The 21,799-nt window shown below is 34.3% G+C and overlaps 1 long non-coding RNA gene and 1 pseudogene across 3 annotated transcripts in view; one reads left to right on the top strand and one right to left on the bottom strand.

The window, feature by feature from the left end:
• LOC309661005 overlaps nt 1-21,799 on the bottom strand; it is a 471,219-nt gene that overhangs the window by 293,969 nt on the left and 155,451 nt on the right. The gene's annotated exons all lie outside the window — the stretch shown is intronic.
• Nucleotides 1,605-15,915, top strand: LOC309660981 (ribose-phosphate pyrophosphokinase 2 pseudogene; annotated as a pseudogene). Its single transcript, XR_014268404.1, has 2 exons — nt 1,605-13,411; nt 15,436-15,915. The product of XR_014268404.1 is annotated as a ribose-phosphate pyrophosphokinase 2 pseudogene (transcript).

Raw genomic sequence — 21,799 nt, 5'->3', positions numbered from 1 at the left:
TGGGTTGTTCGTTTTTTTGTTATTGAGCTGCATGAGCTGCTTGTAAATCTTGGAGATTAATCCTTTGTCAGTTGCTTCATTTGCAAATATTTTCTCCCATTCTGATGGTTGTCTTTTGGTCTTGTTTATGGTTTCCTTTGCTGTGCAAAAGCTTTTAAGTTTCATTAGGTCCCATTTGTTTATTTGTGTTCTTATTTCCATTTCTCTGGGAGCTGCGTCAAAAAGAATCTTGCTGTGATGTATGTCATAGAGTGTTCTGCCTATGTTTTCCTCTAAGAGTTTGATAGTGTCTGCCCTTACACTTAGGTCTTTAATCCATTTTGAGTTTATTTTTGTGCATGGTGTCAGGGAGTGTTCTAATTTCATACTTTTACATGTACCTGTCCAATTTTCCCAGCACCACTTATTGAAGAGGCTGTCTTTTCTCCACTGTATATGCTTGCCTCCTTTATCAAAAATAAGGTGCCCATATGTGTGTGGGTTTATCTCTGGGCTTTCTATCCTGTTCCATTGATCTATATTTCTGTTTTTGTGCCAGTACCAAACTGTCTTGATTACTGAAGCTTTGTAATATAGTCTGAAGTCAGGGAGCCTGATTCCCCCAGCTCCATTTTTCGTTCTCAAGATTGCTTTGGCTATTCGGGGTCTTTTGTGTTTCCATACAAATTGTGAAATTTTTTGTTCTAGTTCTGTGAAAAATGCCAGTGGTAGTTTGATAGGGATTGCATTGAATCTGTAGATTGCTTTGGGTAGTAGAGTCATTTTCACAACGTTGAGTCTTCCAATCCAGGAACATGGTATATCTCTCCATCTATTTGTATCATCTTTAATTTCTTTCATCAGTGTCTTATAATTTTCTGCATACAGGTCTTTTGTCTCCTTAGGTAGGTTTATTCCTAGCTATTTTATTCTTTTTGTTGCAATGGTAAATGGGAGTGTTTTCTTAATTTCACTTTCAGATTTTTCGTCATTAGTGTATAGAAATGCAAGAGATTTCTGTGCATTAATTTTGTATCCTGCTACTTTACCAAATTCATTGATTAGCTCTAGGAGTTTTCTGGTAGCATCTTTAGGATTCTCTATGTATAGTATCATGTCATCTGCAAATAGTGACAGCTTTACTTCTTCTTTTCCAATTTGGATTCCTTTTATTTCTTTGTCTTCTCTGATTGCTGTGGCTAACACTTCCAAAACTATGTTGAATAATAGTGGTGAGAGTGGGCAACCTTGTCTTGTTCCTGATCTTAGTGGAAATGGTTTCAGTTTTTCACCATTGAGGACAATGTTGGCTGTGGGTTTGTCATATATGGCCTTTATTATGTTGAGGAAAGTTCCCTCTATGCCTACTTTCTGCAGGGCTTTTATCATAAATGGGTGTTGAATTTTGTCAAAAGCTTTCTCTGCATCTATTGAGATGATCATATGGTTTTTCTCCTTCAATTTGTTAATATGATGTATCACATTGATTGATTTGCGTATATTGAAGAATCCTTGCATTCCTGGGATAAACCCCACTTGATCATGGTGTATGATCCTTTTAATGTGCTGTTGGATTCTGTTTGCTAGTATTTTGTTGAGGATTTTTGCATCTATGTTCATCTGCCTTTTCTCTTAATCTTTTCTGGTGCCTCTGGCTCTGGGGGTGTGATTACAAGCTCCTTTGGCACTGCTGGGCAGCACTGAGTAGAATAATACTAAACCCATCCATTAAGAAGTAATAAGGCCATACTATGAAATAATAACTTATTGCATTGTAGTAAACAATGGTACCCAAATATATTGAATATGTTGAAATAATTCATGCAATATTCAAAAATATACAGTTTATAGAAAAATTTATACCGATTGATTAGGAACATGGCTACAAATATCAGAAAAGATGTACCAACTCACTCAAAGAACTAAAATTTTAGCATACTTTTAAATTTTCAAGGATTTAACAAAATACATTGCTCTTGTTTCTCCTCAATGAACATTTCCCCACCAAAATTATCCACCTAACAATGAACACAAATGTGTGAAGTGACTTTTTTCATAATTTTAGAACAAGAGGTTTCCTTGAATGTCATAGAACAGTTCTGCCTGCATGTCTTAGATGCTTTTTATTATTTATGGAAATATGTCATAAAACTGCCAATAACATCTCCTGAATTTGTTGTTCTATTCCGTTTCCCCAGGGGAAAGCGCATAGGTAACAGGATCCATCCTCAAATTGCCCCTATTGCTGTTTTTGTAAGTGATCTCAACAATAACAAAAAAATGACTGTAGAATATTCACTGTTTAACTTACATCTACTGGCCATTTTGTGGTATTTAAAAAATAAAAGACATGCACTAGTTGATACAATATTCCCTGTACTTATTTCCAGAGTATTTGAATTTTTGAAGTGGCTAGTTGTCAAATTTGTGAGCATTAAAATCACTTTAAAAATCAAAAAGCAATTAGTCACTATTTAAACTATAGAGAAATACTTCAACCGACCAAGGATTGGGCACTGTATCACCGTGACAAATGGATGAGAGTGTCACTCCTCCCTCCAAGTGACATGTACACGTCAAGTAAGAATTCTAATGTCAGGATCAAAGAAAAGACCACTTCACTAGTGTCCCATTATGATGTGACACCCATACTGGGCTCAAACATGCCACAGACTATTATCAACCTATCGAACTGACTTTGAATTATTAAACAGATGTTGAGACTATGCAAATGAAAGGATAATCATATGCCTTTGATTAGTTGATATAAACAGATAACATGAAATAGTATATTTTAAAAATCTATACCTTTCTTTTCATTTTAAATCTCTAGAAACCCCCATTTTGACAGTTTTCTCATTCTCAATTATTTGGTAAGTTAAGTAGTTAGCAGATATTCCAAAATGTCACACTGGTGAAATCTTTGGGACTTTAAACAAAAATGTCTACTTGCCAGCTTTCCCATTAAGTGGACTCAATGTGGGATTAAGGATGTTATTTTTCATTTTTGATATAAGCACAATTCAACTGGCTACATGATTGCAATTCACATTATTCTTTCCTTTATCACATGTAAATGTGAATTATTCATTATACATTTTTGTGGAGTGAAAAAGAAAAAAAAGGATAGAATGACATATCATTGTCAGTATAATAAAATGGATCTTCTTAGCCAATTAATATTTTCTTTTGTCTCACATCTCAAATATAATTTTAGTTGGCATCTATGTCTGAGCATATATACATCTCACTATCGAATTGTGACAAGGATCGCTATTGAACTAACTCAGAAACTCATCGTAAGTCCTTATCAAGTCAATTTCTATGTGGTCACTTTTTATAGTTGTAATTTGTTGAAATCTCACGGGCCTTGCACATTTCCAAAGCTGGTAGATGACAATTAAACTTAGTTTCAAGCTCAAGTGTAGGAATTAGTTTTAAATCCTAAATCAGCCCTTACATTCACTATGGAATCTACTGTATGAGTTCCATAGGTTCAACACTCTCATCGATCTACTGGAGGGAGGTTGTAGTAGCTTCAGGGACCTTCATTGCCCTGTCCAATGTCAGTACAGCCCTCTGATCATATCTGTTTGTGAAACAGAATTGTAACAATCCTGCTGTACACACTAAGAGACTTGGCAATTGTTAATACCTCTGTAAGGATTTCTTTATTTCTATTTTATCTGCCCTTTCTCTCCATAAATGCATCATTCAAAATACCAAAACTTTTCTAAAATATTTCTTAATATTTATTTTGATTTGATAATTACTTTCCACATTAAAATTAATTGATACAAAGTGTATTATTGTGATCAATTTCACTCCCTACTTCCCTACATTCATTCATTCAATCATTCAACAAAAAGTTTAAAAGTTATTTACTGCATAGTAGGTGAGGCATGCTCATAGATAATTGGGAGGTATCAGTGACCAAAAGAAAAATAAATATATTAACAGTTATTTAATTTTTATTCTTTTTCATGATTTATTCCCATTACAAATAAACTATATATGGAAATACCTTCTTACATGTAACAGCCATTTGTATTTCATTTATTATAAAATATGTTTTGCCCATCTTTCTGTTGAGTTGTGGTCTTTGTTTTTTCATTTGGTACTACTGCTTTATTTAATCAGAATTTATTTATTTAATGCTACCTGTTGTACACATTGCAATTTTTTCCAGTTTGTGTTTTTGAAATTGATTTTCTTTCCAGTAATATTACTGCTATTCAGATAACTTTACTTTAGAGTAGCCATCGGTACCAATTTTTATGTGTGGGGTTTGGGGTTTTGTCTCTTGCTAAACACAACCATCCACACGCTGGTATTTTTTCAAATAATTTGGTGATTTCATTTTTATGTTTAAGTCTCTGATGCAACCAGAATTTTTGATGATGTAAAAATTTGAAGTTAAGATAATTCTATATATTCACCAGGTTTTTAACCGTTTTTTCTAGCAATGTTACTTTGCAATTTTCTCCCGAATGCTTTGAAATTCTACCTATATTTAGTGCTATAATTCTGTTATGTATTTAGATAAATTTCTAACTATTCTTTTTTCCCCACTTTCCTGTCTGTCTACATATATGCATAGTAGAAAACAATTTTAATTATAGTAGCATTACAATGTAGCTTAATAATGCAGGAAAAAAAGTCTCCACTGTCTCCCAATTTTTCTTTTATTTAAATTTGCTAGAAATTCTTGTATATTACATGATAAAATCAACTTTATTGGTTTATAATTTACACACAATAAAATGCACATCTTTTACATGCAGCGTTTGATGAATTTTGGCTAAGTGATACAGTCATGTAACCACCATAAAAATCAAGTTAGATTATCCCCAGTGTTCCCTGGTGTCCCTTCCTAGTCACCTTAACAGGGCGTTGAACAACCACTAATCTGTGTTGTCATTAAAAATTTTATTTGACTCTTCCAAAGTGTCATATAAATAACATTATACAGAGTACCTTCCAGCACCTGCGGGCTGGAGGGAACGCTGCTCGCAGCTCTCTGTCAGCACGTCTTCGTCTGTCCTTACCCGCCTTATCCTGCACCCGGTCGCCGAGAGCAACCTTCCTCCGCGACCCCGCGTCTGAGGCACGGCCGCAGGCTAGAGGCCGCCCTCGCGGTTCCTGTATGGCCCTCTCCCCCAGCGCCCGCGGAGCCCGCCGCCCGGGGCCTCATTGGGACGATGCTGGAGTCCATTCGCGTGACGGAAAAGCTTCACTGGCCTGAGCAAGAACTGGCTAAGAAGTCTATTCTAAATGCAGAAGAGTCCTTGATCATTGACAGCAAAAGAAGCATGGCACATTTATCTCCTGGAATACTACAGGACATTTTCACAACTGGAACCAGTAGTTACAATGTCCTACTACAGAGCAAAGAGGAGAAAGCATCATTCACAAAAACAGTCTTCCTCCACCTACTCCAAAAGATGTAGAACACCCAGCAAATCGCATAGCTCTTCACGTAGCTGTGCCTGTGATGTGCAGTGGTACTTGGTACTGCCTAGAAAGGCAGCTTGCTGTTTTTGTCACTAGTTCAGTGTCAAGTCCTGTAAAGTTCACACATGGTATCTCTGTTACAGGAAACAGCATAGTACTGCCACCTACACCCAAAAATGAAAGAAAGGTCAAGTGATGCCATTTCTCTACTCTTCCAAAGCCAAAGCCGCAGCCTCAGCTGTCTAGAAGTTTTGAAAAAGGAGATGAATTTTCTGGAAGGAAATTTTGTATACTGACTGCTATAAAGCCCACCAACTTGGAGAAAGAAAAAGTGAGACTCTTTAAGTCTGACTCCACCTACAATCCTCAGTTTGAACATGCTAATCCTTCTCTGCTAAGTGTGTTAGCCAAGCACAACAGAGCAACTGACCGGTTTCTTACGCAGGTAAAATGCTACTTCAGTAGTGGTATTTCATTTTATGTAATGAAAACAATTATTTGCCATCTTATAGAAAGCCAAAAAGAGTTGTTTTAAAATATTCCAATTATTTATAGTTAACTCCCATCCAGAACATGTAAATATGTGACAAGAAATCTCCAGGTGAGTGTCACGGCTCATACGTAAACTACTTTGCACTAATCAAAATCTACAAAGAATCTATTATATAGACGTTGTGTCAGGAAGCAACTATATTAGGAAAAAGCTTCAGATTCTGGTTCCAAGCTTTCATTTGGGAGTTACAAACTTATGGCCCATTCGTCAGCCCATAGACAAGTGTTTGTGTTTTCTTTTTGATTTTGAATGCCTTAGATGGAGCATGCAGTATCTCTGGTTCTCCCTGTTATATTACATTCTCAGCTTGCTTAGGCCCCTAAAGGCATTTTGGGGGCTAGGCTTGATACTTGCCAAAGAACTTTTTAATGCTTTACTGAAATTGTTAATAATCATCAAATACTTAAGTACTCATTTAAAGAAGAAAATAATGGAATTTTAAAAATTATCTTCAAGGTTAGCAAATCATGATGTGGATGGTATAAGCAACACCTTCCAAATTGCTCAATTTAGATACTTAGCACATAGTTTTGTGTGTTAAGGTCTTAATAAACTTCAAAATCTACTTTATTTGAGGAGAAATTGGCTGATGTTTACCTTCAGGGCACAGAGTTGAGATCATAAAAGCAGGCTACATTTGGTTAAATTAACTTGGTACAGGTTCTTATAATGCATTAGGTTCAACATGGCTTTGCCAGTGATTGAAAATCTGTCTGTAGGCTACATAAAGCTGCATGATTCCATTTGACTGTGGCGAATGCCCTATTTCAGCATTTTGCTGCAGTGCAAGTTCTTTGGACTTGCGGCCAGCAAATTTTTTATTGTTTGTTATAAATTACATGGAATCTGACCAGTCTTTTAAAGCCATTATGTAAAGCTTATTTTAAGATTAAAATAATTTTAATCTTGCTATTTATTTTCCTTTGTTAGAAGAAACGTTTTCTACTGCTTCTGTTCTTTGAAGGTACCCCCCCCCCTTTCTTTAATTGGAGTGTAGTTGATTTACAATGATGTGTTCGTTTCAGGAGTACAGCAAGGTGAATCAGTTATACACATACACACTCTTTTTTAGATTCTTTTCCCATATAGGTCATTACGGAGTAATGAGTAGAGGTCCCTGTGCTATGCGGTAGGTCCTTATTAGTTATCTATTTTATATATGGTAGTGTGTATTACATTCCCTTTTTATTGAAATATGCTGAGATTGTGCTAGCACTAATAAAAATGTCAGCTATTTAAAAAAGTAATAATATTAGACAGTTTTCCCTAATTTGTTTCTGACCACTCACACTCAGCATCACGCTATGGAGATTCAGCCATCCATGTTGTTGTGTGTATCTATAATTTTTTTTTTTTTTGCTAATTAGTATTCCATTGTACGAATATAACATAATTTATATAAGCTTTCACCTGTTGATAGAAAAAGTCTGGGTTGTATTTACATGCATGTTTAACTTTCTAATAAACTATCAAGCAGTTCTCCAGAATTGTACAATTTTGCATTCCCACCACCAGTGGATGAGTTTTCCCATAGCTCCATATTGATGCTAACAACTGGTATTCTCAGTCTTTTTAATATCAGCCATTCTGATGGATATGTCATGGTACTTTATTATGGTTACAAATCGCATTTACCTGATGACTAGTAATGTTGAAAAATTTGATGTAATTAGCCTTTTTTATATTTTTTACGTTAGATGTCATCTCAAATATTTTGCCTATTTTGATTTGGTAATAATAAACACTCTTCTCTTACTCCTGCTTTTAACAAGAATATTAATACTGGGTAACATCATGTGATACTTATGTTATAATGTTACAATATTAGCTTACCAATCTATCTAATATTGTTAAGGAAAATGGCAGTTAACTTTTATTGTGTTAGTTCAATATCAAGGAGGCTTTATTTTTGATTAATCATATAGTTGTTTATAATCTTCAATTTTGTATTGTCAAGGGAGCTGTAATAGAGCAAAATAATAGTGGATCTGACAGGTTTATGTATCATATTCAGGTAGTGTGCCCAGGGTTAGTATGGGGTCTCTCAATTCATTAAGACCCATGTCTCTTTCATTTTGTTCTACTGTATTCAACTTGTAGATTGTTTTAAATGTTCCATAATGTTTGTTCTTGATCATGTCACCAGGTCTGTATCTATACTATCATCTTTTTCAAATTATTTTGTTTCTTCTATTTGTGATTATTTTCCTGGTATCCTCTTGTATTTTAATTCTTCTGATCCATGAACACAGCATATCTTTCCATTTATTGTGTGTCTTCTTCAGTTTCTTTCATCAATCTCACGTAATTTTCAGTGTAAAGATCTTTTACATCCTTGTTTAAATTTATTCCTAAATATTTTATTACTTTTGATACAATTGTAAATGGAATTGTTTTTCTTTGTTTCTTTTTCAGATAGTTCATTGTTAATACATAGAAATACAACTGATTTTTGCATATGGATTTTGTATCCTTCAACTTTACTGAATTCATTAATTGGCTCTAACAATTTTTTGGTGGAGTCTTTAGCATTTTCTATACATAAGATCATATCATCTGCAGAGAAAATTTTACTTCTTCCGTTCCAATTTGGATGCCTTTTATTTCTTTTTCTTGCTTATTTGTTCTGCCTATGGCTTCTAGTACTATATTGAATAAAATTGGTGAGAGCAAGCCCCCTTGCCTTGTTCTTGATCTTAGCGGGAAATCTTTCAAACTTTCACCATTGAGTATGATGTCAACTGTGGATTTGTCATATATGGCATTAATTATGTTGAGGTAGGTTCTTTCTATAACCCATTTATCGAGAGTTTTTATCTTGAAGGGATGTTAAATGTTGTCAAAAGCTTCTTTCTGCAACTATTGAGATTTTTATTTTTCATTCTGTCAATGTGGTTATCAAATTTATTGATTTGCATGTGCTGAACCATGCTTGCATCCAAGGGATGAACCCCACTTGATCATGGTGTGTGATCCTTTTAATGTACTGTTGAATTCAATTTGCTAGTATATTATTGGAAAGTTTTGCGTCTATATTCATCAGGAATATCGGGCTGTAGTTTTCCTTTCTTGTAGTGTCCTTATCTTGCTTTGGTATTTGAGTAATAACGCTGGCCTCATAAAATGAGTTTGGGAGTACTCCCTCCTCTTCAATTTTTTAGAAGAGTTTGAGAAGGATTAGCCTTAATTCGGCTTTAAATGTTTGATAGAATTCACCAGTGAAGCCATCTGGTCTTGAACTTTTCTATGTTGGGATTGAATCAGTAAGGAAACTGATGCAATCTCCTCACTTGCTTCTGGTCCGTTCAGTTTTTCTATTTCTTCATTTCTTCATGATTCAGTTTTGGTAGGTTGTATGTTTCTAGAAATCTATCCACTTCTTCTAGGTTATTCAATTTGCTGGTGTATAATTTTCATGGTTGTCTCATGATGCTTTGTATTTTGGTGATGCCAGTTGTAATTTCTCCACTTTCATTTCTGATTTTATTTGAGTCTTCTTTTTTCTTAATCTAGCCAAAAGTTTATCTATTTTGTTTACCTTTTTTTAAAAAAACAGCTTTTAGTTTCATTGATCTTTTCTATTGTTTTTCTGCTATTTATTTGTGCTCTAATCTTTGTTATTTCCTTCCTTTTGCTAATTTTGGGCTTAATTTGTTCTTTTTTTTCTAGTTCCTTGAGTTGTAATGCTAAGTTGTTTATTTGTGATCTTTCTTTTTTCTTGTTAGGCATTTATCACTATAACTTACCTCTTAGAACTGCTTTTGCTACATCCCATAATTCTTGTATGTTGTGTTTCCATTCTCATTTGTTTCAAGATGTTTTTTGATTTCCCTTTTGATTTCTTCTTTTACCCCTTGGTTGTTAAGGAGTGTGTTGCTTGATTTCCATATCTGGTCTGCAGGAACTAGTCTAGAGAATAGGTAGTGGGGGCCACCTTGGTGCTGTTCCAGCCAGGAAACTGGTCTGGCAGATGTCTGCCAGGAGGCCAGATTTACAGGGTCTGGTTTGGAGCCTTGGGCCACGGGAGCTGCCTGGGACCAGGGGAGCCAGCTTGTGCAGGGATGGGCCAGGAGGCATGAGTTACAGGAGTCTAATGGGAGCTTCCCAACTAAAGCTGTAGGAGTTGGCCTTGTGCTAGAGCTGGCCAACATTGGGGTCTGCAGTGAATTCAGCTGCTCATTTCACTCTTCTTTTCCCATGGTGCGTCTCTCAGTGCTGGGCTCCCTGAGTTTAAGCGTGGGCTGAATGATGGGGATAATGTGGATCTATCTCTTTTATACTCTTCAATGCCTATTTCTGTGCTTTATCTGGGTGCTATAAATCCTCACCTGGAATCCCTAGCTCTTTGTGAAAGTATTTTTTTGCATGGATAGTTCAAATTGATGTTTTGGGGAGGGGGCAGTGCTAGAAATTCCTATACCACCATCTTGCTGATGTCACTGCATACATTCTTGTTTCTCAGTTGACTAAAACTATTTGTGCAGTTTTTCTTAAAATGAGAAGATTCTCTAAAAGTTTCATCATGTTTGAAAATATTTTCCTTTTGTTATTATATTTAAATATGGTTTCACTCAGTTTAAAATTCTTTGGTCACTCTTTCTTTCCCCAAAGACCTTATAGTCATCGTTCATTTTCTTCTAGCTCTGAATTCCCAATTTTAATATCTGAATTCAGACAACTTTTTTTTTTTTTTTAAGTTAGGAGATAACTTTTACTCTCTGTACTTTCAAAGGATTTATTCTTCATCTTACAAACATGGCACAGTTTTTATTGGTATCCAGCATTTCTTATTTGGAATAGTATATGCTACATTGTGTTATATACATTTTTAATTGAAGTATAGTTGATTTACAGCGTTGTGCTAGTTTCAGGTGTACAGCAAAGTGATTTAGTTTTATATATATATGTATGTTATATTCTGAAGTCTTCATATATTTTTGGAATATTTTGTCATATTTTTTAGTATTTCTGTAACCACCTTATTTGTCTCTCTTCCTCAAAGATACCAATTATGGATATATTGCAAATACAGATATATGGAGTATACCTGACTATCATGCACATCTAAGAAATGTCTCTGTAAACAACTTAACTTTTTGCTTATTCCCCTTTATTTTGCTCACTTACACTTGAGCTCATGTTTATTTTCATTAACTGTATTGAGCAAAATCATTCTCTTTTTTGAAGGCTTAAAAGAAATCTTTATTTCGGCAATACTTTTATAGTCTCTTCCTCTTCTTTTCTGAACTTTTCTAGCTTATATTCTATACTTTTAGAATTCTAAATTTTTTTCCTAAGAACTTTAAAATATATTATGTATTTTATTGACTTATATAATTTTTAAAAGAAATCTCTGTACAGGCATTTAATGTAATGTATGAGAAAAATTTTGTGTGTATAGTCTTCTTTGTGCTGTCTTATTGGTCATATATTATCCCTACAGAATTTTTTATACCTGATATGATAGGTCCACTTCTATTATTACTCATTTTAAATGGAAATAATTCTTCCTGAACCAACCAAGTATCTTTAGGGCTATGCTCCAACCTGTGAGAAAATTTTCCTGACTCATGGTAAATGCATGAACGATGGAAGGGTAGGAGTGCTATTTGTTTGTGTGTGTGTGTGTGTGTGTGTGTGTGTGTTTGTGACAGAGAAAGAGAGAGAGAGATCATTGAAATTATTAGATAAGCAGTTGCATGGATGGTTATATAGTTGAAAGCTTAGGAGAGAGATGTGGGGAAAGTCACTCCACCCAAAAAAGATCAAGTTGCCCCTGAAAATTCAAACTGTATATTCAGTATAGAAAAAATAATATAGTTAATTATTATAGTATGACAAAGTCCTAGTTTTTAAATTGTACAGCTATGTATCATGACAGAATAACTTCAGAATCAATCCATCAGTAGGATTTAAACTTTCTATTTGTTTAATTATGATTTATTTACCTAAATGTTTATGTTATTTGGAATATTTTTTAATAATCCAATTTAGCACTGATAGAATAGAATTTAGATTTTAAATCTTCTTACATTTAAATTCTTAAATTAAGTTAAATTTTTAAAATGTATACTTACTATCCATCCATGTATAATCAAGATTTGTTTTTTATACAGTTAGATATTTTGTTACAAGTGATAAGGATATAATTTCATTATCTCCCATGACTGTCCTGATGTATGAGCCAAAAGATTCTTTCTGCCAAATCCGTAATAGTTGTTATATTTTTATTAATGAATAGTTTGGTAAAGGAATACGAATAAATGCATAAGAAGTTAAAGCCTTTATTGTACGTTGGATTTATAAAACAAACACCTTGTATTATATAGCTTAAAAATACAAAGACAGAGCTCCGCTCCTCCCAGTGTCCCCAGTCGCTCTTTCCAGCTCTCGCCACAGGCCCCCGTGTCACCGCCGCCTCCGCCGCCTCGCGCCGCTTGGAGCCCCGCGCCTGACCATGCCCAACATCGTGCTCTGCAGCGGCAGCTCGCACCAGGACCTGTCCCAGCGCGTGGCTGACCGGCTGGGCCAGGAGCCGGGCAAGGTGGTAACTAAGAAGTTCAGCAACCAGGAGACCAGCGTCGAGATTAGCGAAAGTGTGAGGGGGAAGATGTGTACATCATCCAGAGTGCCTGCGGAGAAGTCAACGGCAACCTGATGGAACTCCTCATCATGATCAACGCCTGCAAGGTTGCGTCATCCTCCACGGTGACCGCCGTGATCCCGTGCTTCCCGTACGCCCGCCAAGACAAAAAGGACAAGAGTCGTGCTCCGATTTCGGCGAAACTTGTGGCCAAGATGCTCTCGGTCGCTGGGGCGGATCACATCATCACCCTGGACCTGCATGCCTCTCCGATCCAGGGGTTCTTTGATATCCCCGTGGACAACTTGTACGTGGAGCCCGCGGCCCTGCATTGGATTCGGGAGAACATCACCGAGTGGAGAAACTGCATCACTGTTTCACCTGACGCCGGGGGTGCCAAAAGGGTCACGTCAATCGCAGACAGGTTGAATGTGGAATTTGCCTTGATTCACAAGGAGAGGAAGAAGGCAAAGGAAGTGGACCGGATGGTGCTGGTGGGCGATGTGAAGGACCACGTGGCCATCCTTGTGGATGACATGGCCGACACATGTGGCACCATCTGCCATGCTGCGGACAAGCTACTCTCGGCCGGAGCCACCAAAGTTTATGCTATCCTTACCCATGGGATCTTCTCTGGGCCAGCTATTTCCAGAATAAATAATGCCGCCTTTGACGCTGTTGTTGTGATAAACACTGTCCCCAGAGGACAAAATGAAACACTGCTCCAAGATTCAGGTTACTGACATTTCGATGATCTTGGCAGAGGCGATTCAAAGGACCCACAGCGGTGAATCTGCATCTTACCTGTTCAGCCACGTCCCACTGTAAATCCAGGATGTGAGGTGTGGAAGCAAGACTGCTCTGGCTTCTGACTTGCATGCATTTGTCTGATTTTCTAGCTTTAGGACTAAGCAGTTATATTGATGCAAAAGCATCAGATCTTTGTATACTCTGAGGTCCACTGTTTTCTCCCTCTTAAAACTCTTGACCATTTATTTTCAGTTTGGTGGGGAGGGCAGTGGTTATTTGATCTTTAAGTGAACACTCTTAAATGAGAAATGTTTTTGTTACCTTGATTTGTTCTGATACGTGACCTTTTTTTCCTTTGTTCTATCAGTGCTTTGAGGCCACAACTTTCAAGTTTATAATTCCATCGTGGAAGTTCATAGTTTATGTATTTCAGGGTTACCAAAGGTCACCTCAGATTAAAGCCTCTGTGTAAATATAAAATGATAATGCCTATGGACATTTGGGTGAAACCCTGTAGAGAATTGGCCTTTTACTTCTGAGTGAACCTTAGAGAATTTATAATACCCTGAATTTTGAGTATTTGTTTTAGTGATCAGGTTTCCAATAAACCATTTTGGTTATCATGCTTAATTTGGACCAAATTTTATGTTGCTGAAGATGGCCACTGACACGTTTATTTCTGGTAAACATTAGACATATCAGAGGCAATGTAGTTCAGTAGTTTTTTATTGCCACTTCTAAAAAACGTTAACTGTCACTTATCTGAAATACCTTGTTCTAAAATTCCAAAATTATGTTCAGCAATAGAGCTGACTGAGAAATTGTTTTGAGAAAGTCTGCAAGTTCACTGTCACATTCACGCTCTGTCCATCCCAGATGCACCTCATGTCCTGCCATCTTGTCTTTCTTAATGTCCTGTTTTTAGCTCTAGCTTTTACTTTGCCTTTTTTCCAAGAGTTTCATGTTGTGGATTTCCATCACAACAAAGACTTCTTTCCCTAAATCCCCTCATATTTACTAGTCTGATCTCTGTTTTGCTTTTGACATGATAAAAAGGTGAATTTTATGTGGGTGCCTCCAAATACATATTTAAATATTATCTCCTTAGTGTTGATTTCATGGCCTTTTGCCTTTTGTAATCACAAGTAGCAAGCCTCCTAGGCAACGGATTATTTTAACTAAAGCTATTAAATGAAAAATGTGGGTGAGAAAGGCCTACAATAAAAAGGACAAATAAATAAACATTAGTTGCTCCATGAAGTTAATGTTCAAATGGTGGCCCCAGGGGTGATGGTGGAGGGAAGATAGCTTTATCCACAGGTGGCTTTTGACGACTTCTGAGTGAGGTGCCCCCATCCCTGGTGGTAGGTGGCAAGCATCGACTCTGAATTTTCCTAAGTGCACGTTGGTGGATAACCAACTGAGTGCTTCCTCCCCCAAAGAAATGTCCCTGCACAGACAAAGCCCAGGAATAATAAATAACAATCTCCTCCTTCTGCTGAATCTCAAAACTTGAAGAGAAGAAAGTCTCTGATCTAAATTCTGTGGGTGGAAAAATGAAATCTATTTCAGTTGTTAACAAACCTGAATAGCAATCTTTAAGGTTTCAAACTTCACTACAGCAGAGGTTGAATCAAAGTTTAAAAGTATCATTTTAGTCACTGCAGAGACTAGCATTCTTCTGTACCTTAAGAGGGCTTTTGAGAAAAAAATCACAGTGTAGCCTGGTTAAGGTCAGCTATGCAATACGATGGACTCTATATAGACAAGAGTTGATTTGAGATAGGTAAAGAGCCTGTTTAGATGTATGTAATTTTTATTTTTGACAAACGAGTGTTATCTGTATTTCTTGAAATTTCTATGCATAGAGAAATGAAAATGTAGTTATGAACGCACACAGGTAGACAGCTTGGCATCCCAGTGTAGACATGTTGACAATGACTAAAACCAGTTGGTTTAAAGGTAGTCATTTCATCTAAGATTTAAGAGTCTAACACATAGAGCTAGTTTTAAAATAATGATCTTCAGATAAAGATATAAAAATCGATATTGTCATTCTCTGAATTAAGAACTGATTGTTTCTATGGTTATTTATCTCCACTTTTGTATTTTAAAGTACTTCTGGTACATCTATCAACTAAATAGAGTAGACTTAGCCCTGTGCAGTGGCAATGTAGACCTTAACTATTTGATGGTCCAGTTCAAAAAAGATGATGAAGACGGCCTTGAGAGCAGCTTAATCCCAGAACTTGTGAGTCCCTTGCTGCTTATGCGGAAACATTTTAGTGAAACCACCAAATATATTGGTCCTGTCTGACTCTGCTGCATGGTGGTTGATTTGGCGTACATCTAGCCAAAATAGGGAGTCAGAGAAATATGACTATACCAAAGTTGCTCAGGTTCCAACTTAAATTACATTAACCAACTTAAAGAGATTTGTATTATAACATTCCCTTGGTAGATATGATGTCAAATAGATTCAGGAACTACATCATTTGCAGTGCTTGTATTGGTTTAGAATATAGGATTCGAAGATCTTCCAACACTGTACTAAAAACATTTCAATAAAATCATGTTCCTTCTTTCCAAAAAAAAATACTAAGACAGATATCTAAATAATTAGTCAAGTTTGAACTTGTCATGGACACAATAACATACCCACTGGTCACTGTTAGCTTACTACAACCTACTTCATGGTGACTTTTTTTTTTTTATTGAATTTATTTTTAACTGAATTTTCATTTTACTCTAATAAAAAAAAAAGCTATATAAAAAGATCCACTGACCCTTAAAAAAACATGATAATTGTCAAGTCTTGTAGGTTTTTCTTAGGAACACAGTTATTTTCTAGTTATAGATCTCAACATTTACTTTTTAAAATCTATAAAAATGGCATCAAATGATTTCCTGATAATTTCATTATAATAATAAACTTCAGAATTGATGTCTGGAGTATAAATTTAATTTTTGCTCAAAGTTAGTCTGGTAAATTTATTTTTTTGTCTAGGAAGCTTAAAGAGATTAATTTTATTGGTTCTCTCTCCCACACCCCCAGATACATAATGATGGAAACTACAATATTATTTTGAACACATGTACTTAAATAACCATTTAAAACTCAACATAGAACTAAATGGATACAAAGTATTTTCAGATTTGAGTGTGGACTTGTGTTATTTCTCTTCAAAGATCTAAATGCTTTCAGAAGTTTAAACTATCAGGTTTCCCTGCCCTAAAACTCAATGATAAAATTTCCAAAAAACTGAGCAGTCAGGAATCAATATTTTACTTTGGTCAGTACAATTTCATAATGTATTAAACATTTGGATTCCATTTTACTAGAAAATGATCACAAATGTATTAACCAATATATTTTTGTGAATTTCAGCTCAAGAGTTATGTTTTAAAAATTCAAATATATGTGTTGTAGACAGGCCAAAATGTAATGTACCATGTGCTATCTTCAACTTCTATTTTGGCACTCAGTAATCTTGACAGTATGGTAGAAAAGAAACAGAGATAACATTCTTGTTTAGAGTGTGACAATATTGATTACGGATTTTTTTCTTTAATCACTTTATTATCATGAAATTAATATTGAACATATGACATATAGGAAGACCTTTGTCATCCCACCTCCTTAACATTGATTCAACAGTTAACACTATGAATAAGAGTTGGAATGATGGTCTGAATTTTATAAATGATGTTGACAAATATATTGGGCCTTAACAAAATATAATAAGTTCTATATTTCATATTTACATATGCCTTTTTAATTTTGAGCTCTGAGCATTTTAAAAGCATATTTTCCATATTATTTTTCTCTGATAAATGAATTATTTTATTCACTAATAAATTTTTTTTTTACACAGAGAGAAAGTATATTCTGGAAAAGTAACTGAACTCCTAACTTCTGGGCAAAATAATCACGTGATATAAATGTTAAAGATGTAAAAATCATAGGCAGTATATAGTATAAATACATTGAAACATCTTATAGAGGTTTTAAATTAAAGGTGAATACTTGACATTCTGTACTAGAAAAGAGTATTAAGATATAAATGATTAATGTAAATACACTTTATTTATATAACCATTTCATAAATTTGAAAGAAATAAAATTTAAATCAAAGATCAAAGATATTGCACAGAAAGTGATTAAATTAAATTTTTACAAAATTAGGGTAAATAGTGTATTGGTTAAATATGAAAGTATGAACAGGATCTAAAGGATACCTCTTCAATCAGGAAATTAAAACTTCCAGGATTGATGAATAATGTTTGCAATATAAAATTATATGAAATGTGAAAGCAGAAATTAGGAAACTTATGAAAATCATTACACATGAAGCAACCTTGAAATTCTATTCCTTCTATATTCCTATCTTATTCTGACTTCCTTAATGAAAGCTCATAAAATTCTCATATTGGATAATAAATGGGATCGGCAGAGACAAAAATGGATATAATGACAAAGAAAAGATTTATTAGAGCAAGTTGAGACTTATCTCTTTTGAATTCAGTTCAGTTAAACTAGTATACGCTGGGCTTGTGCTATGTGTTATTTACTTTTCCAGGTGCTAAGTAGTCAAAATAAAAATATTGATCCTATCCTTACGTTCAAGAACATTAGAGGTGAGATTCAGACAATATTGACTGAACAGATAAAAAGAGAAATTTGTAAATGGTTAAGCTTCTTGAATTTTGACAAGAATTGCTTTCAAACGGTTAAATGTGCCTTAAATCCGTATACATTTGATGTGACTAACAGTCATGATATCTAATTACAACGTATCCACTACCACCCCTTTCTACTGTGACAGTGAGAGTCAATCTTTTTCCTTACACTCTAAAAAAATATTAAAAACTAGCATGCATGAAAAGTTTTCAGACACAGAACAGAGACAAAAATTTCAGAATATTATTATTTTGTTCACTTGCCTATCAGACCATATGTAAATTATATCTTGGAAGAGAGTGGCCATGACTCTATAGGACCAGGCTCTGGAAATAACAGAGGCATATTATTCACCCAGACTCTTTCCAGGTAACAGCAGAATTATGGCATGGAAAATATCCAGAAGTCCATGTGGCTATCAAGATAATTTTTCAAGATTTCCAGAGGAAGACTGTACAGTGGCTTGTTACATTACTCGAATAATATACATGGAATGATCTCAGAAAAAGGCCTAGAACATGGTAAATAATGAATAAATATTACTTGTTATTAATAATTATTATTAATTAAATACAATTAAAATTAATATTAATAATTTCTATTATTAAATTCCCAGGCTGTATTAATTTTTTTCACTCCAACATTTTATTTTGTACTGTCAGCCAGAGGAGTTCATTTTGAATTTATATAATCAGGGTTACTTCTTCTGGAACTGCAACCAGAACTTTCTACTGTATTATAAAATAACATGAAATTAATGCATCTGAAGTTAAATTTTCCAACAGCTGTCTTAAAGAATAATTCACATACAATAAGTTACACATATTTAGAGTGTACAGTTTAAGTTCTGAAATACGGAAACACCCGTGAAACCCTCGCTATAAAAAGACACTGAACATATTCATTGTCCCCCAAAGTTTCCTCATGCGCCTTCGTATTTCTTTCCTTCCTCTTTATTCCTACCCCCTCCCCATCTCCAGGCATACTCTGATCTGCTTTTCATATCTATTTAGATTATTTTGCATATTCTGAAATTTTATGAAAATGAAATTATATAGTATCCATTCTTTTATGAGGGCTGTGGCTTCCTTAACTCAGTAAAATTAGTTTGAGATTCCATCCATCTTGTAGCATGTATTCATTTTTATTCTTGAGTAATATTCCAAAGTACTGATACACCAGTTTGTTCATGCATTGAACTAGTGATGAACATTTGAATTGCTTCAAGATCTGAGTTATTATAAGTAAGGCTTCTATTAATATTCATGCAAAAGTATTGACATATGCTTACATATCTCATAGGTATATACTGAGGAGTAGAATGGCTAGACATATGGTAGGTAGGTGTATTATTAAATTTAACAAAACTGTCAAACTATTTTTCTAGCTGATTGTCTCAGTGAATGAAAATTCTAGTTTCTTCTTATCTTCACTAACCTTTGGTATGTTTGGACTTTTTAATTGCCATTTTAAGTGATGTGTAGGTTATTTAACTTGCTTTTTTAGAATAATCAGTATATTTGACTATTTTTCGTGTGCTTATGTATCATGTGTTTATATTTTTTGGTGAGTGTTTGTTCAAATCACTTGCCCATTCTAAATTGGCTTTCTTAAAATTGCATTTGAAAGGTCTTTACATATTCTGGATACAAGTAATTTATCATATGTATCGTATGTATGTATGTATGTAGTATTTCTCATCTCACAGAGTTGATCCGAGCCTTATATTAAGTATACATGTAAATTCTTAGATAGTGCCTGACACAGAATGAGATCTCTAGAAATTATAATCATTATTTATAGTTAACTATAACTATAACTGATTATTGCTATTATTATTCTATTATTTTAAACTAATTTGAAAACATAAGAAAGATATTACATGGAAACTACCCCAGGCACTCTGATCTTAAAGATGTAAAATATAAGGTTTAAAAGGCTAATAAGCAAGGTACCCACTCTCCCAAAAGAATTTAAAGATTATCTTAGAACTAAGACAAGGTTTCTAGACTAAAACTTGATCTGTTCCACCACACTTTCTAACTTCAACATACACTAACGAGTTTTCTAACCTTTATTAAGAGTGATCTTAATAAAAGACTACATTGATGCTGAAGATTTACCCTTGTTTTGTATTTCCATTTAAACAAACCAGATGCAAATAAGTAAATCCACAGCCCCACAAAATTATACATTTACTTTTAGTACACATGAATCTAAATATAATGAATATTTATCTAAATATCTAAATCTAAATATAATGCAATAATATTAAGTTTAACTTGAATAATCTTGACATAAAAAATGTATAGATATATGTATTACATGTTTAAAATTATACTTTGTGTGTATATATGTGTATGGTTTGCGTGAGTATTAGTAGAGTATGGAATGACACATAGTACACTATATAATCCCTTAAAAATGTTGGAAATTACATCAGCTAATAGCAAAATATTTATTAGTACTTATTTTTAAGAAATTTTATTTGCAGGTCTGCAAACTTTTCTTATAGAAGTTTACCTTCTCAATCTTAACTTCCAGATAAATAGCTTTTATCTTCCCACAAAGCACTTAGTCACTGCTTTGTTGCATAATTTTAAAAATAGTGTATTTTTAAAATTGTGAAAAAAAAGAAAAAAATGAGTCGTATATTTTTTTTTGACCTCAGGAAAAAAAATGAGTCATATATTTTTTTCTATTATATAATTAAAACTATGCACTTAGGTTTCTCTTAGTTTGTTGCTATATATCTGGTGTATCTATTTTATTAGAACTTCAATTAATTTAGAAGGAAATTGACATGCTGAAAAATTTAAAAAGGATAAAATAAATATTTTAAAAATCATCATGCCCCTGATCGGGGTCAGACTTAATTTCCCCTTACCTTTCCTACATTATTCTTCTTAGAGAAGGAGTTAAGAAGTTTAGAGGGTGATTACATATCTTGAGATATGTGCTCCAAAAATAATGAAGGCGTTAACAAAAGATTCCACAAATGCAGTTTAGATATCACCATTCACAAAAGGACGTTTTACCTTATTTTTGGAAATAGGAAGAATTCCTAGGTCACTTGGCAGAGACCTAGTCCATATTCATTGCATTTCCTATGTCACATGACTGTAAGAATGGACATACTATGAGGGTTTACTAATTGGTAGAACTACAGATGCTTGGCTTTACTGGTGTTACTACCAAAACTAATAGAAGGCAAAATTATATGATTAATGGTAAAGATTACTATCAGTCCTTACCTAAGAAAAATATTTGCTGGCAGTTTTTATTTTAGCTCTTCTAATCCAACTGAATCAATATTCCCATAATATTTTGTTAGCCTAGTTCTATTCAGTAAAAATGATGAAAGCTTGTCATGAAACGAAAGTATTATTCTATTAATGGTTTTATTTTCAACAGACAGTTTCATGAAAGTGCAAGTTCAATTTTCCATTCACAGGGAATTGTAACTGGTTTCTTGCCATTCTCTAAACATTTATGGAATTCCATTCTATTTTACTACAAAAGGAATTTCATTATAGATAATTTCACAAAAATAAAATACCATCTTAATTTAGAAATAATTAAATATATCTTCTTCTCAGACAAATAAGTATGCTAAATTCCTCACCATTGTGGAGAAACTTTCTAGCCATTGAGCCTGCTGCCTCTTCATATAAAGAATGCCTGTTATTTAATGTCATTACACCAAAATTTGCTGCAATGAGAAACTATATAAAATATTAACCTGGACTTTAGTTTTGCAGATCCATAAATACTTGAAACATTGAGAACCTATTTCCTA

Source organism: Balaenoptera physalus (genome assembly GCF_965194825.1).
Source record: "Balaenoptera physalus genome assembly, chromosome: 5".
NCBI classification, from domain to species: Eukaryota; Metazoa; Chordata; class Mammalia; order Artiodactyla; family Balaenopteridae; genus Balaenoptera; species Balaenoptera physalus.
The sequence above is the reverse complement of the archived record's forward strand: the minus strand, read 5'-3'. Positions and strand labels throughout refer to the sequence as shown.